Below are 17,698 nucleotides of genomic sequence, written 5' to 3'. Positions count from 1 at the left end.
AGGCAGGATTCGAACCTGCGACCGTAGCGGTCGCGCGTCTCCAGACTGAAACGCCTAGAACCGCTCGGCCACATAGACCGGCCAATAGTTGGGCCATGTGGCTAAACATCACATGCGATGCACTGCGAATAAACTGCGAGAGCCTTCACAACTTGGTGAAGGTGAGAAAGTCACTCGAAAGCGTTTCGTTCAAGTCAGACATTCCACAAGTAACGAACAGACTTGAATACATTCTGGAAATGCTTCAGCTAATGTTATCTGTTACACAGTTTTTTTACAGCGGGTGATCAAAATGTCAGTATAAATTTGATAACTTAATAAACCAGTGAATAATGTAGAAAGGTAGGTAAAAATTTACACACATGTTTGGAATGACAAGGTGTTTTATTAGAACAAAAGTTATCTGGCCTATTTTCTTCGAGGAAATGCGTGATTCTGGTTTTGTAACTGCTTCCGTGACGGCTGAGAGGTACGCCGATATGTTAGAGAATCGCATCATCCCCAGTCTAGCTGATAAACACCTGCTGGAAAGTACGATATTTATGCAGGATGGCGCTCCACCCCATGTTGCTAGACGCGTGAAAGATCTCTTGGGCGCTCGTTTGGTGATGATCGTTTGCTCAGCCGCCACTTTCATCATGCTTCGCCTCCCAGGTCCCCAGACCTCAGTCCGTGAGATTATTGGCCTTGGGGTCACCTGAAGTCGCAAGTGTATGGTGATCGACCGTCATCCCTAGGGATGCTGAAAGACAACATCCGACGCCAATGTCTCACCGTAACTCCGGACATGCTTTACAGTGCTGTTCACAATATTATTCCTCGGCTACAGCTATTGTTAAGGAATGATGGTGGACATATTGAGCATTTCCTGTACAAAACATCATCTTTGCTTTGTCTTACTTTGTTATGCTAATTGTTGCTATTCTGATCAGATGAAGCACCATCTGTCGGACATTTTCTGAACTTTTGCATTATTTTGGTTCTAATAAAACCCCATGTCATTCCAAGCATGTAGTCAATTTTTACCTCTCTATCTACATTATTACGTGATTTATTCAGTTCTCAAATTTATACTGACTTTTTGCTCATCTGGTATGTTGATACGCTAGTGGATTATTGGCTGACCGATGTTGGAGTTGTGAGCTCGTTATATTCCGGGAATGGGAGAAAACCCTACTAATTCGTGCTGCCAGACGTACCCTCTGTCACACACTTCGCAGTGATTTGCACAGTAGAGATGTAGATCTAGATGTAGACGTAGACGTTGCGTGCAATGTAAATATATGTTTAGTATTACAAAAATTTGTGTTATGGGTCGTCAGAGGTGAGGCACTGACCTTGTGTTTGCAAACGATCTGTTATCACTCTAGGATGGGTCACACGAGTGATTTGTAAGTAGCATCTTTCTTTTGGGGCTCATTACATTTCCCTAGTGTTCTACCATTAAAACGAAGTTCGCCACTCATTTTGTTCATGACTTAGCCTATGTGATCATTCTAATTCATATCCTTCCAAATGTTACACTCAGGTATTTGAGAGCTGATCAATTCGATCTGTGACTCACTGATATTATAGCTATAGGATACTAAGTTTCGAACACTTTTCTCTGCAGTACAGAAATACAAGCTGTATAGTTTGGACACCGTCTTCTTCAAAAACATTTAAGTTTTCTCGTTTTGTGAACGTTTAGAGCATATTGCCAACAAGTGCAAAATTGGCAATCTTAGCACGATCTGACAATACAGCGTCAGACAATGCTTCATTATAGTACTCTACATCATCTTTGAAAAGTCTGAGGTTACAATGAATATTGTCCGCATGGGAGACATAGCTGAGCATGTATGGTGTCAGCAATGTTGCCTAGCTCATTAGCGTATACTATCGAGGCATTACACGCTACCTCACAGTTTCTCTGTTCAGCGTTACTTTAATGGTTTGTAAAGTCCTGTCGTCCGCTTTCCGAGGGTGACAAATCTATTATAGCCTCTTAACCCTACCACCATTCAATCCCACCACCGCACCGTTCTCCTGTCAGAATTCCTCCGCTACCCTTGAAATACATTTGTGGGAGACATTACCTCCGAAGTCCACTTAAAGTTGGTATTCCATTGTTTTATCAATGATATAGCACAAATTTCAGTCTAATAACGTTTTATCCGTATAGTCAATAGCATATTTATGATGTGCACACTGTTACATATTTTTGGGAGTAAAATGTTTTTCCTGATTCCAACCTCATGTTCCTCCTGCGTAATTTACATTTACATCTACATTGACACTCCGCAGTACACCTTACGGTGTGTGGCGTGAGGCACCCCTACTACTAATACTCGTTTCCTTTCCTGTTCCATTCGCAAACAGAAAGAGGGAAAAATGACTGTCTTTCTGCCTAATTTCTCGTTTCTTATCCTAGCAGTTACGCGCATTGTATGGTCAAGGCAACAGAGTAGTTCTGCAGTCAGCGTCAAACGCCGGTTCTCTAAATTTTCTCAATAGTGTTCCTCGAAAAGAACGCCGTATTCCCTCCAGGTATTCCCATTTGAGTTACCCGAAGCTATTTACACACAGTTAACTCCCTCAAACTTTAACCTTTTGTTTGCACATTTCGCTACCTGTTCTAACTGGATTATTTCCTATTCCTTCTCGCTGCCGAAATATTTAACAACATTTACAGCAAACAGTCTCAGCATTTTCCTCAATCTCTTCCCGTGTTCTCAGAACGAGGTCACGACGCGCACTGCTGTGAGCTTGAACCTGATGGACTTAGAAACGTGACCAAGTTAGTTCCTGCAACCACCACTCAGCATTTCGCTTTGCCGAGTAATAAAACTGGTATCTACATCTAAGTACACACTCCTCAAGCCACCGTACGGTGCATGGCGGAGGGTACCCTGCACGACTACTAGTCTTCCCCTTTCCTGCTATATTCGGAACATAGAGTGAGCGAAAGCCGTCAGTCTACATGCGTCTGTGTGAGACCTAATTCCTAGTATCTTATCTTCGTGGTCCTTACGCGAAATGTGTGGCAGTAGGATCGCTCTGGAGTCAGCTTTAAACCCCGGTTCCCTAACTTTTCTCAATAGTTTCCTTCCAGGGACTCCTATTTAAGTTACCGACGTACCTCCGTAGAATCTGTGTGTTGGCAGACCTGCCGGTAACAAATCTATCAGCCCGCCTCTGAGTTGATTCGATGTTTTTCATTAATCCGACCTAGTGCGCATCCCAAACACTCCCTCAGTACTCAATAATAAACGCACCAGCGTCCTACATGCTGTCTCATTTACAGAAGAACCACAATTTCCTACGATTCTCCCAACAAGCGGAAGTCGACTACTTGTCTTTCCTACCGCAGTCTTCACTTGCTCCTTCCATTAGAAATCGGTTTGCAGCGTTAGGCCCAAATATTTAGATGACGTGACTGTGTCAAGTCGGATACTACTAATGTTGTATCCGACCATTATGGTTTTTTTCCCATTCATCCCCATGAACGTGCTTTTTTCATATTTAGAGATAGCTGCCATTCATCATTCCATTATCTACCGTATGGAACCAATAAGAGCCTTATGAAGCTTCTAACGCTTTTTAACCATTTACACAGCCAAGTCTTTACGATAAACATCCAGCGGTGACAGATCACTGCACAGAGAACAACTTTTGTTTGAGACATAATTTTCGCACCAGGTGATGTTTTTATTATTATTATTATTATTTTTAATTCTCCTGTCCCGAACCAGCAGGACGCGATAGACAAATGTTGCATGTGTACACCACCTTTTTGATGCAGCCTGCCACAAATTCCTGTCCTGCGCTAACGTCTTTATCTCGGAGTATCTCTTGCATCCTACGTCCTCAATTATTTGCTGTGGATGTATTCCAATTTGTTTCCGTCTGAAGATTTTGCCCTCTACATTTCCCTCTAGTACCCCGAAAGTTATTCCCTAATGTCCTACCATCCCGTCCCTTGTTCTTGTCAGTGTTTTCCATTTATTCCTCCCTCGCCGATTCTATGGAGAACATCCTCATTCCTTAACTTACCAGTCCACCAAGTTTTCGACATTTTTCTGTAATACAACATTCCAAAGACTTAGATTTTCTTCTTCGATTTTCCCACAATCCACAATTCAATCCCATAGGATGCTGTGCTCCAAACGTCCATTCTCAGAAATTTCTTCCTCAAAATAAGAACTATGTTTGATACTAGTATACTTGCCAGGAACGCCCCTTTGCCTGTGCTGGTCTGCTATTTGTGTCCTCCAAGCTGCGTCTGTCGCTGGTTATTTTGCTTCCAAGGCAGAAGAAGTCGATAACTTGATCTACTTCATGTTCACCAACTCTGATGTTAAGTTCCTCACTATTGCAATTTCCGCTACTTCTCATTCCTTTTATCAGTCCATATTCTGCACTCAATAGATTGATCATTACATTCAAATGATTCAGTAATTCTTCTTCATTTTCACTGAGGACAGCAATTTCACGAATGAATCTTACCAAAGTACTTTTCACCCTGAATTTTAATCCCACTATTGAAACATTCTTTTATTTCCGTTATACCACCGGTCTTGGTAAACTGACAGCGCGATTTTCAACAATTAAACCTCGAGAAAAGCGTCCCTAGGAACAGAAATGTTTGTTAGAACCTTAACCTGAGGCCTTTCACATATGGCAGACGAGTGGCTGACAGGCCACACTCATTTCAATCCATCACTGCAGAGTGCCTAAGCCTTGATGTCTCTCATAGATACAATCAATTGAAGGGGTGAGAAAGCCACACTTTTCTCAAAACATATTTTTGTGTTAGTTCTGTTCTACAGGGGAAGCTACTGCTGATATATGTTAACTTTCACTTACTGGACGGAAGATCAGTTCCCACTTATTGTTCTCATACATTGAGGAACTAGCCTTTTTTATGTGCCAAACAACCCAAGGTCACTGTAAAATGGCACTTGCAAAGAAGAGATTATTTCCTTGAGTAACCGAAAAGAAGACACTAAGAAAGAAATGGGCAGATTGTTTATCTAGTGATAGCAGTCTTTATCCTGAAGAATATTCACCCGAAACAGACATGGTAAGTCGGAAAAACTTAATATTTTGAACAATAAAAACACTGAGGCTTAGGTCTGTATCACTCTACAATGTTACTGTGTAATTCTAACCATTATGTACACGCGTTAGTGCGTATTATAGACACATTATACTTCTCCTATTAATTACTGCATTATTGGTAATAATTTAATATTACAAGGCTAGTTGTGTAGTATATTAATCTATGTTATATATGTTAAATTGGCTCTGCTACATCCTATCTCGAAAAGAGTGAAATGTAAACCTCGTAAAAATTTTGGCAGAGAGTACATGTTTGATAAAACAGGACAAACTGTTGCTGCTAAAATTCTTAGTCCTGAATGTACATTTAGAAAAAACTGTTGGAGCAAAGTACATGAATGTGTAGAGCAAATACTCCATTCTTTCTGTCTTTCTGAGATATGGACGACTTCCCATGGAGACGATCGTAGAGATGCTGGATGTAGTCCAGTGGAACGGCTTGCCATGCCATTTCCACCTGGCGCCTCAGTTGGACCAGCGTTCGTGCTGGACGTGCAGACCGCGTGAGACGTCGCTTCATCCAGTCCCAAACATGCTCAATGGGGGACAGATCCGGAGATCTAGCTGGCCAGAGTAGTTGACTTACACCATCTAGAGCACGTTGGGTGGCACGGGATACATGCAGATGTGCATTGTCCTGATGGAACAGCAAGTTCCCTTGCCGGTCTAGGAATGGTAGAACGATGGGTTCGATGACGGTTTGGATGTACCGTGCACTATTCAGTGTGTCCTCGACGATCACCTGAGGTGTACGGCCAGTGTAGGAGATCGCTCCCCACACCATGATGCCGGGTGTTGGCCCTGTGTGCCTCGGTCGTATGCAGTCCTGATTGTGGCGCTCACCTGCACGGCGCCAAACACGCATACGACCATCATTGGCACCAAGGCACAAGCGAGTCTCATCGCTGAAGACGACACGTCTCCATTCGTCCCTCCATTCACGCCTGTCGCGACACCACTGGAGGCGGGCTGCACGATGTTGGGGCGTGAGCGGAAGACGGCCGAACGGTGTGCGGGACCGTAGCCCAGCTTCATGGAGACTCTTGCGAATGGTCCTCGCCGATACCCCAGGAGCAACACTGTCCCTAATTTGCTGGGAAGTGGCGGTGCGGTCCCCTACGGCACTGCGTAGGATCCTGCGGTCTTGGCGTGCATCCGTGCGTCGCTGCGGTCCGGTCCCAGGTCGACGGGCACGTGCACCTTCCGCCGACCACTGGCGACAACATCGATGTACTGTGGGGACCTCACGCCCCACGTGTTGATCAATTCGGCGGTACGTCCACCCGGCCTCCCGCATGCCCACTATACGCCCTCGCTCAAAGTCCGTCAACTGCACATACGGTTCACGTCCACGCTGTCGCGGCATGCTACCAGTGTTAAAGACTGCGATGGAGCTCCGTATGCCACGGAAAACTGGCTGACACTGACGGCGGCGGTGCACAAATGCTGCGCAGCTAGCGCCATTCGACGGCCAACACCGCGGTTCATGGTGTGTCCGCTGTGCCATGCGTGTGACAGTATTAACTGTATTTTTCTTACTTGTCACTTCTTCTTCCGTGTGTTTTTGCTTTTAGAAAGATTTAATTGTCGAGTGCTACTAATAGTGTTCCATAGATTTCGTAAGTCAGAGAGAGTCCCTTTACTTAACCATAGTGCCAGTAGTGCTAGTGTTTTTTTTCAATACAGGTCAGAGACAGGTAGTGCTATTTTCATTGTTTTCTACAAGAAGTGGCTAGCAATCACAGTTTAGTCAGTAATCAGCCGCCTTTAGTAAATTAGCAGTCTAGCTAAGAGTTGATTAAGTCTCTTCAGTAAATTGATTCCTTAGGATGGATAGGATGTGTGACTGCTGTGTACGGACGCAGGAGGAGCTGGCCACTCTTCGCCAACAGCTGAGCGTGTTGATGGCCGCGGTCAGCCGTCTTCAGGATGCTTCCTCGGAGTGTAGCGGCAGTGGGGAGTCTGGTGCGTCGCATGGTGCACCCCAGGTGTTAGATGCTTCACCCACTGTCCCTGCTGTCGAGACATCTTCGCGGGTACCGGGCGCGGTTGGGCCACCCTCTCCCCAAGGGGAGTGGCGGGTTCAGCGGCGTTCGCGGCGCACGAGGCGGAGGGTCAATGTGGAGGCTGGCCGTGTGGCATCGCCCGCTCTGCCTGTGAGTGGACATGTGGCTGCTCCTTCAGCAAGGTCCGAGCCGGCACACGGGGGGAGGGGTTTATTAGTTATTGGGAGCTCCAACGTTAGACGGGTGATGGAGCCCCTTAGGGAAATAGCGGAAAGGTCGGAGAAGAAGGCCAGTGTCCACTCTGTCTGCTTTCCGAGGGGTCTCATCCGAGATGTGGAGGAGGCCCTACCGGCGGCGATAGAGAGCCCTGGGTGCACCAGACTGCAAATTGTTGCTCATGTCGGCACCAATGACTCCTGCCGTCTGGATTCAGAGGTCATCCTCAGTTCGTACAGGCGGTTGGCGAAATTGGTGAAGGCGGAAAGCCTCCCTCGCGGGGTGGAATCAGAGCTAACTGTTTGTGGTATCGTTCCCAGAACCGATCGTGGTCCTCTGGTTTGGAGCCGAGTGGAAGGCTTAAACCAGAGGCTCAGGCGATTCTGCGGAGAGCTGAGGTGCAAATTTCTCGACCTCCGCTATCGGGTGGAGAAATGTAGGGTCCCCCTGAATAGGTCAGGCGTGCACTACACGCCGGAAGCGGCTACAAGGGTAGCGGAGTACGTGTGGCGTGCACATGGGGGTTTTTTAGGTTAGAGAATTCCCTCCCTAGGCCCGACAAGACGCCTCCTGAGACGCAGCAAGGTAGGAGTAGGCAAAATGCAACAGGGAATAACAATATCAATGTGCTAATAGTAAACTGCAGGAGCGTCTATAGGAAGGTCCCAGAACTGCTCTCATTAATAAACTGTCACAACGCCCATATAGTACTAGGGACTAAACGTTGGCTGAAACCAAACTAAACAGTAATGAAATCCTAAACTCAGATTGAAATGTATACCGCAGAGACAGGCTTGACAGTGAAGGGGGAGGCGTGTTTATAGGGATAAGAAGTGCAATAGCATCGAAGGAAATTGACGGAGATCCGAAATGGTGAAATGATTTGGGTGAAGGTACGCTTAAAGCAGGCTCAGACATGGTAATTGGATGTCTCTTTAGGCCGCCGGGCTCAGCAGCTGTTGAGGCTGAGCAGCTGAAGAATAATTTGGAAAATATTTCCAGTAGATTTCCCCACCATGTTATAGTTCTGGGTGGAGATTTTAATTTTGCCGGATATAGACTAGGAGACTCAAACGTTCATAACGGGTGGCAGGGACAAAGAATCCAGTGAAATTTTTGTAAGTGCTTTATCTGAAAACTACCTTGAGCAGTTAAATAAAGAACCGACTCGTGGCGATAACATATTAGACCTTTTGGTGACAAACAGACCCGAACTATTCGAAACAGTTAATGCAGAACAGGGAATCAGTGATCATAAAGCGGTTACTGCATCGATGATTTTAGCCGTAAATAGAAATATTAAACAAGGTAGGAAGGTTTATCTGTTTAGCAAAAGTGACAAAAAGCAGATTACAGAGTACCTGACGGCTCAAAACAAAGGTTTTGTCTCATGTACAGATAGTGCTGACGATCAGTGGACAAAGCTCAAAACCATCGTACAATAGGCGTTAGAAGAGTATGTGCCAAGGAAGATCGTAAGAGATGGAAAAGAGCCACCGTGGTACAACAACCGAGTTAGAAAACTGCTGTCGAGCAAAGGGAACTTCACAGCAAACATAAACGTAGCCAAAGCCTTGCAGACAAACAAAAATTACGCGAAGCGAAATGTAGTGTGAGGAGGGCTATGAGAGAGGCGTTCAATGAATTCGAAAGGAAAGTTCTATGTACTGACTTGGCAGAAAATCCTAAGAAATTTTGGTCTTATGTCAAAGCGGTAGGTGGATCAAAACAAAATGTACAGACACTCTGTGACCAAAATGGTACTAAAACAGAGGATGACAGATTAAAGGCCGAAATACTAAATGTCTTCTTCCAAAGCTGTTTCACAGAGGAAGACTGCACTGCAATTCCTTCTCTAGATTGTCGCACAGATGACAAAATGGTAGATATCGAAATAGACGACAGAGGGATAGAGAAACAATTAAAATCGCTTAAAAGAGAAAAGGCCGATGGACCTGATAGGATACCAGTTCAATTTTACACAGAGTACGCGAAGGAACTTGCCCCCCTTCTTGAATCGGTGTACCGTAGGTCTCTAGAAGAGCGTAGCGTTCCAAAGGATTGGAAAAGGGCACAGGTCATTCCCGTTTTCAAGAAGGGACGTCGAACAGATGTGCAGAACTATAGACCTATATCTCTAACGTCGATCAGTTGTAGAATTTTGGTACACGTATAATGTTCGAGTATAATGACTTTTCTGGAGACTAGAAATCTACTCTGTAGGAATCAGCATGGGTTTCGAAAAAGACGGTCGCGTAAAACCCAGCTCGCGCTATTCGTCCACGAGACTCAGAGGGCCATAGACATGGGTTCACAGGTAGATGCCGTGTTTCTTGACTTCCCCAAGGCGTTCGATACAGTTCCCCACAGTCGTTTAATGAACAAAGTAAGAGCATATGGACTATCAGACCAATAATGTGATTGGATTGAGGAGTTCCTAAATAACAGAACGCAGCATGTCATTCTCAATGGCGAGAAGTCTTCCGAAGTAAGAGTGATTTCAGGTGTGCCGCAGGGGAGTGTCATAGGACCGTTGCTATTCACAATATACATAAATGATCTGGTGGATGACATCGGAAGTTCACTGAGGCTTTTTGCAGATGATGCTGTGGTGTATCGAGAGGTTGTAAAAATGCGAAATTGTACTGAAATGCAGGAGAATCTGCAGCGAATTGACGCATGGTGTAGGGAATGGCAATTGAATCTCAATGTAGACAAGTGTAATGTGATGCGAATACATAGAAAGATAGGTCCCTTATAATTTAGCTACAAAATAGCAGGTCAGCAACTGGAAGCAGTTAATTCCATAAATTATCTGGGAGTACTCATTAGGAGTGATTTAAAATGGAATGATCATATAAAGTTGATCGTCGGTAAGGCAGATGCCAGACTGAGATTCATTGGAAGAATCCTAAGGAAATGCAGTCCGACAACAAAGGAAGTAGGTTACAGTACGCTTGTTCGCCCGCTGCTTGAATACTGCTCAGCAGTGTGGGATCCGCACCAGATGGGTTGGTAGAAGAGATAGAGAAGATCCAACGGAGAGCAGCGCGCTTCGTTACAGGATCATTTAGTAATCGCGAAAGCCTTACGGAGATGATAGATAAACTCCAGCAGAGAGACGCTCAGTAGCTCGGTAGGGGCTTTTGTTAAATTTTCGAGAACATACCTTCACCGAAGAGTCAAGCAGTGTATTGCTCCCTCCTACGTATATCTCGCGAAGAGACCATGAGGATAAAATCAGAGAGATTAGAGCCCACACAGAAGCATACCGACAATCCTTCTTTCCACGAACAATACGAGACTGGAATAGAAAGGAGAACCGATTGAGGTACTCAGGGTACCCTCCGCCATACACCGTCAGGTGGCTTGCGGAGTATGGATGTAGATGTAGATGTAGAGTAGAAGGGATTTTTATGTGTGAATGAATTCCATAATAATGAAGGACATCATAAAAACTTTCTGCAATGAACTGCTCCAAAAGACGGAAGAGGTTTCCAAAGATTAAATTAACGGTGCTTCCGCGAAAATCCATAATTATGTTATATTACGCTCATTTAATTATCGAGGAATCCATGAACAAATATTTCAACAGAAGCAGTTGAGAAAGTTCAAAATTGCATGAATAAGTCGCCTACAGAACCATAATAAACTTGAACTCGACCGTGACTTGTCAATATCTTCATTATATCATGAACACCATTCGAAATATTGTGAGGAACATAATCTGCCAAAAGTGAAAGTTAAAAATTTCTAGATATGTTCAACCTCGATTCTAATATTGATTGCCTTGTTCGGACACACAGCATGCATAAGATGAATTTCAAATTCAAATTGAAAATGCACAATTGATCAACTCTGAAGATATGATTTGAAGATTACATATTGAAGGGGACCTACATCGCCCTAAAGCATCGGCAGGACAAAATATCCCCAGCTTTCTAAGTGAGGTATAGAAAATCGCGAAGAACATCTCGCAATAACCTTTGATGTACAACAGACTTAAAGAAAACCCCACTTATGTCCGGGCCTGCATTCTATAAGAACAAATTATCGACTTACAATTAAAGTATTCAAGATTGTGTATCTGGAAAGTTCATGCTGAGCGAAGATGATGAATAGCGTGGATCTGATGAGAGAGGAAGCTGCCACATAAAATTCCTAGAAATAGAACAGTCTCGAGAACCATTATTCACATGATTAGTGGTAATTGCAGAGGGCATGGTAAAAACTGGGTAGGTGTGGCAATAGAGAGAACACTAGTCTAATCAGGAAAATTTTAGTCGGTTTTTTGCCACTAGATTGACCTGTGACCAAGATTTCGATCGAACTGAGAAGCACGTTAAACAGAAAACACTCGGTGTACATCACTGGTGACTGGATTACAGTCATTAAAGATTCCTGCCAAATGAAGTATTTTCAGTTGCTAAACTGAAGCAAGTAAACTTTATAGATCTGACAACTTTACAGATAAATATTGTAAAGAAGGAAAAACATTATGTTGGATCTATGTTCCGATTTTTGGAAACGACATCTTTTCGTTTTGATGAAGGAATGCCATCATATTTAAAAGTGAAGTATCAATACACTGATTTAGAGGAATTCAGAAATATAATATCAGTAGAAAAGAATGATCACGTAATCCATTCCAGCTATCAAGGAAATACTTAAAACTCATTCCAATTTGAGAGAAAAAAATTGGAAGATGTTATGTCATTAGTTTCGAATACGGGATGAACAATAATAAAGCAAACAAACTGCAGTCACAGATTCCTGACAAGAAATGCAGAAAAAAAGGTCCTGTGAACACGTGTCCGGAAATTCATAGTTGAGATGGTAGACGGCGCTGAAAAACGACGGATGCTTTGACTACATACCGTGTGTTCCTAGTGTGTTAGGGGTGTGTGATTGATGCAACGTACTGTTGGCAGCCGAATGGTCCGGTATGCATGTCGGGAACAAGTCGAGATGGTATCTGTGTACGGCCAAGCAGACGGAAAGGGTCGAGAGGGATCATGGCTATAACAAAACAAATATCCTCACAGACACCGAAGATACGACAACATTTCAAGCCCTTTTTTGGCTTTTTTGCGGTGATTGGTCCTTTCAAAAATGGCTCTGAGCACTATGGGACTGAACATCTGAGGTCATCAGTCCCCTAGAACTTAGAACTACTTAAACCTAAGTAACCTAAAGACATCACACACAGCCATGACCGATGTAGGATTCAAACCTGCCCCGTAGCGGCCGTGCGGGTCCAGACGGTAGCGCCTAGAACCGCTCGGCCACCCTGGCCGGCGGTCCTTTCAAGGAGATGAATGTGTGTCGAGGCGGTGGAGTTTGCGTACACCAGATATACAGGACAGGGTCCAATACGATACTGAGACGAACTCTAATAAAAGTTCCAGGCAAGTGGCCTATCAACATAGTGAAAGGCAATTACGGTTATGCGTACCATACATGACGAGCGCTACTGTCCCCATCAGCACCGGATTTCGCTCTACAGGAAAGATTTTGTCAGTGGTTTTTGCACCAGACCATCACAATTATGGTATTTCTGTCATTATTCCTGTTTACCGACAAAGCAACATTTACCAGAACTGACATCAGTTCAAAAAATGGTTCAAATGGGTCTGAACACTATGCGACTTAACTTCTCAGGTTATCAGTCGCCTAGAACGTAGAACTAATTAAACCTAACTAACCTAAGGACATTACACACATCCATGCCCGAGGCAGGATTCGAACCTGCGACCGTAGCGGTCGCTCGGTTCCAGACTGTAGCGCCTAGAACCGCACGGCCACTCCGTCCGGCTCTGACATCAGTCTGTATAATCGTCATCCACAGACGTGGCACGTGGTCAGAGGATCTTTTATTCGGCATCTACTGTGGCACCGATTCATTTTCGGACACATGTTCCTACAAGTGTTTTTCCTCCCTTTCTAGTTGATGTTCCTAATCTAGTAAACTTTCTCTTCTCTTAGTGCGAGACAGCCAGCTATGATTTTTTTACCAATAATATGTAACTCGCTTCAGAAAATAATTGTACAAACACTGTATATTAAAAAAAATTCGAAAAATGAAATACTTCTGTTGGATGCCTAGAAAAATTTATATGTTTATGTTTTTTGTATTACATCATTCTCACTCCTCCAATGTTAAAGACTCATAACATCACTAGGAAGTGTCAGCAAACATTTTGTTCTCAATGAAGTGGTCTATTGTCACAAAGTCTTTGAAACACTGTCTACGCTATTTGTGAACAGCCGTGGTCTTATAACCACGGTATATCGCTGGCTAGCAAAGGACATAATTAGTCCAAGGTCTTTATTTGATCTACTGAAAAGGCAGACGGCTCACAACAATGAAAGGAAGACCAACAGAATGTAAAGAGTAGGTCTTTATGAAGCAGTTGGACATTTAAACGGGTGAAATGTGTCACATTTGGTCAGTGGAGTGTGACTGCACTGACGGACGACGCGTTTCCGGTGGTGGCCGGTAGCCGCCCACAGATGTTCCGGACGCAGCCACGCCCACACCTCCTCCTCCACCCCCACCCCTCCCCTATCCTGTCCGACCTGGAACAAGACCGCGCAGGAGAACGACCCGCTGGAGCCCCGCCAAGGCCCCCATTCATTACACTTTCTCCAAAAGAAAGAGCTGATTAGTTCCTGACCCGAACAGACCTGGCTCTGCCTCCAGCAACTTGGAGGAAGTGGGCTCACCGTATACTCGTCCACCTCTCGGCCTTGGACGGGGGTTGGCGAGGGTGGGGGGAGGCTGCCTGTTCCGGAGAGCTTTCCCCTCCTCGACTTACTTTACTGTAATTTTACAGGAGAGACCGGAAAAGAGTTCTGTCCTAGACATTTTTCCGATACTACTGGTGATTGATAAAGCTGCAAAGTGAACAGAAAATTTATTTTCACAATTAATTTCTTAGTTGGGCGACATTGACAGCTGTGATATATTTGCTGAATTACATGTCACGAATGCAGACGAGTTCTTCTGCATTGAACTGCATAGAAAACTTAGTTACGTTGGATTTTTAATATGCGTCTGCTACTGTGTCTAGGGGTGTTATTCACGTTGTTGTTATGGTAACCTTCTATGGAAGTCTATCCTGTGCATGCCTCCAAAAAATATATATACCACAAAAACCACTTACTGTATTCGAAGTTCCTCTCTGTAATTTTTACCCCCAACGTTTACCTCGATTAGGAAAGTGGAGACTTCTTCTTGGTTAAGGACATGTACTGTCAACTGCTCCGTCTATTACTAAAGTTTTACCATACATTCATTTTTCCCCAGTCTGGTTCAGTAGTTCCCATCCAATATGCAGCATTCTTCTTTAGTACCACGTCCCAGAAGCTTCCATTCATCTCTTGTTTCAACTAGTTTCGTACACGTTTCTCTTCCGAAATAACCTACACGCCAAACAAAATTTAATTGGTATTTGATGTTAACTAATTCCTCTTATTCACTCATTATTTTATTGTTACTAGCAGTCTGCCTTTTTTATCCTCTCTACTTCGTCCATCATCTTGTACTCTTCGACAAGTGTTGGTTCAAATTGTCGCACCCGGTAAAGTGCGTGCTCGGAAAGCCACAGATCGTGCAATCGAATCCCGATCGGACCACTGATTTTTAAGTCTGCCTTTCACCCTCGTATTCACCTCTCACCGATATGGTGATTATCCAGAAATAACATTTGTTTTGGATTCCACGTTAAGCGGTATGTTTCCCATTCCCGGTTGCATGACTGGTAGGTTAGGGGATACAGAAGTCACCAAATTCGCTTCTATTTGAACGATTTCCACTAGGCCGTGGCTCTAAGCACTATGGGACTTGACGTCTAAGGTCACCAGTGCCCTAGAACTTACAACTACTTAAACCTACCGAGCGAGGTGGCGCAGTGGTTAGCACACTGGACTCGCATTCGGGAGGACGACGGTTCAATCCCGTCTCCAGCCATTCTGATTTAGGTTTTCCGTGATTTCCCTAAATCGTTTCAGGAAAATGCCGGAATGGTTCCTTTGAAAGGGCACGGCCGATTTCCTTCCCAATCCTTCGCTAACCCGAGCTTGCGCTCCGCCTCTAATGACCTCGTTGTCGACGGGACGCTAAACACTAACCATCATCACTTAAACCTAACTAACCTAAGGACATCACACGTCCATGCCCGAGGCAGGATTCGAACCTGCGACCCTAGCGGTCGCGCGGTTCCACACTGTAGCGCCGGCGTTGTGCCACACGAAATTATTATTATTAATATTATGAGTGTCTCATTTCCTAACCTAACTCTCTCAGAATCCAATAATTTAAATCGAATAGACTCCATTACACTTGTATTGCTTTTCTTCGTTTGCATCTTACACCTTGTCCTATGACAATATCCATTCCGTTCAGCTTCTCTTTAGAGTCTGTGACAGCACTGCTATGTCATAGGCAAACTTATAGGTTTAGATTTCCTTTCTCTGATAATTAACTCTCTTACAAGATTTCTCCTTGGTTTTCTTTACAGCTCAGTCAGTGCACAGAATGAATAAACTTTGGGATAGGTAACAAATCTGTCTCAATCCGTGATCCACACTGCTTCCCTTTCAGCCCCTCAGACTCTTATAACTATATAGTCTGATTTCTGTATAAGTTGCGAATATTTCGCTGCCTTTATTTTAACCTTACTTCCTACAGAATTTCAAAAAGGATAGTCTACTCCACAATACAGAATTGTTAAGAATTTCGTGGCCATTTTTTTGGTAAATTTCCTGTTGGCTTCTGTCTCGGTTTGTTCGGCCGACTTTTTTTTCCGGCACATGTGGCTGGGATTGTCAAAGCTTCACTCTCCAGCCCCCACCAACACCAGAAGGTAAAGATTTGACAATGCCAGCAACTTGTACTGGCGAAACGTCAGAAAAATCGTCAAACAAACGTCGGCCGAAGAAACAGAAACCAACAGGCAACCAACCTACATCGTCAGGTTTCCAAAATCTACAAAGCTGATTCCTAACATATGCCACACGATTATTACTGCCCAACGTCTCCCTGTATTTCATGTTAGCTCAAACTAATCTTTCATGTGGTCGTCTTCTGTTAGTTTTTCCAATCTTCTATAAATTATTTTGGTGTGCATATCTTCTGTACTCCTGCTCATTATTGTGCTCAAATAACACGACTCGTGATCGGTAGGGGAAGGCTGTTTATCCCACCTCACCACTCAGATTTATATATTGTGTGGTTTTCCCACAGTAGCTTACTGCAAAGGACGGAACAACCGATTTCGTTCCCCCTTCTCCTACAATATGAGCTTGTGCCACGTCTCAAATGACTTCTCCATAGAAGCAACATTGAAACCATTTAGTGCTTCACATCTGTCATGTAGTCTAGGAATGACATTGTGACTAACCACTTCAACTCTGACATATGTATATCTTATCTTACTAATGAACTGTGACGAGGCTGTACCAGTGATACACAACTCACAAAGTGGCACTCGTGTCTGCATCATACTCTGTCGTCAGATCTGATACAATTTTGGAAATTTATGGTAAGGTCTTATGGGTACAAACTGCTGAGCTCATCGGTTCCTTAGCTTACAAACTACTTATTCTAACTTAAACTGACTTAAGCCAATGACGACACACATACCCATGCCTGAGGGAGGACTCGAACCTTATACGGAAGGAACCTCGCAGACAGCGACAAGACGCCTCAGACCGTTCGGCTACCCCGTTCGGCGATCTGATACAGACCACCACCTTTCATACTTTACAGAGCAGGAAAGCCTTCAACCTTCACGTTCTGTGATGAGGTTTGAACGTCTAACACATCGTCTACCGTGGTTTCACAGTTTATCAAACACCTACCGCAGATTTTCAGCGTGCGAGTAGCCCACCAGCCTTCGGATTTCCGAGGATCTCGTTCCCAGACGGTTTACCATAACAATCTACCGTTTATCGTAGTTGCTTGACTTATTTCACGTTCCGTCTATATACATCGCTCGAAACAACCTACAGACTTGCTACTAAAGTGACACAAGACTGACAATTGCAAATGAAAGGAACTTCGGCAACATGTTCCCAGGCGTCTCCTAGTCGTGCATAGAGAGTTGGGCGCCACACGGCGTGAGCGATAAACGGGGCTGGGCCCACAACATGAGGCAGTTTAAGGAGCAGGAAACAACTGTGTATCGACAGCGAGCGGTTACGCTGCACTTACCTGGGGTGTTTCACTATAACGTGGCTGGGTGACAACATTTAGATGACTTTACAGGGCAAGGTTCCTCGCAGCATTGATTCACGTGCATGGAGGGCGGCCGCGCGGCATAGCCGCACCGCCTCAGGCGCCTTGTCACGGTCCGCGCGGCTCCCCCTGT

The 17,698-nt window shown here is 44.4% G+C and overlaps 1 protein-coding gene across 1 annotated transcript in view; it reads right to left on the bottom strand.

Annotated features, from left to right (window-relative positions):
- LOC126292321 (glutamate receptor ionotropic, kainate 2-like) overlaps positions 1–17,698 on the bottom strand; it is a 1,291,187-nt gene that overhangs the window by 993,041 nt on the left and 280,448 nt on the right. The window lies entirely within an intron of this gene.

This window comes from Schistocerca gregaria, chromosome 1 (assembly GCF_023897955.1).
Source record: "Schistocerca gregaria isolate iqSchGreg1 chromosome 1, iqSchGreg1.2, whole genome shotgun sequence".
NCBI classification, from domain to species: domain Eukaryota; kingdom Metazoa; phylum Arthropoda; class Insecta; order Orthoptera; family Acrididae; genus Schistocerca; species Schistocerca gregaria.
The sequence above is the reverse complement of the archived record's forward strand: the minus strand, read 5'-3'. Positions and strand labels throughout refer to the sequence as shown.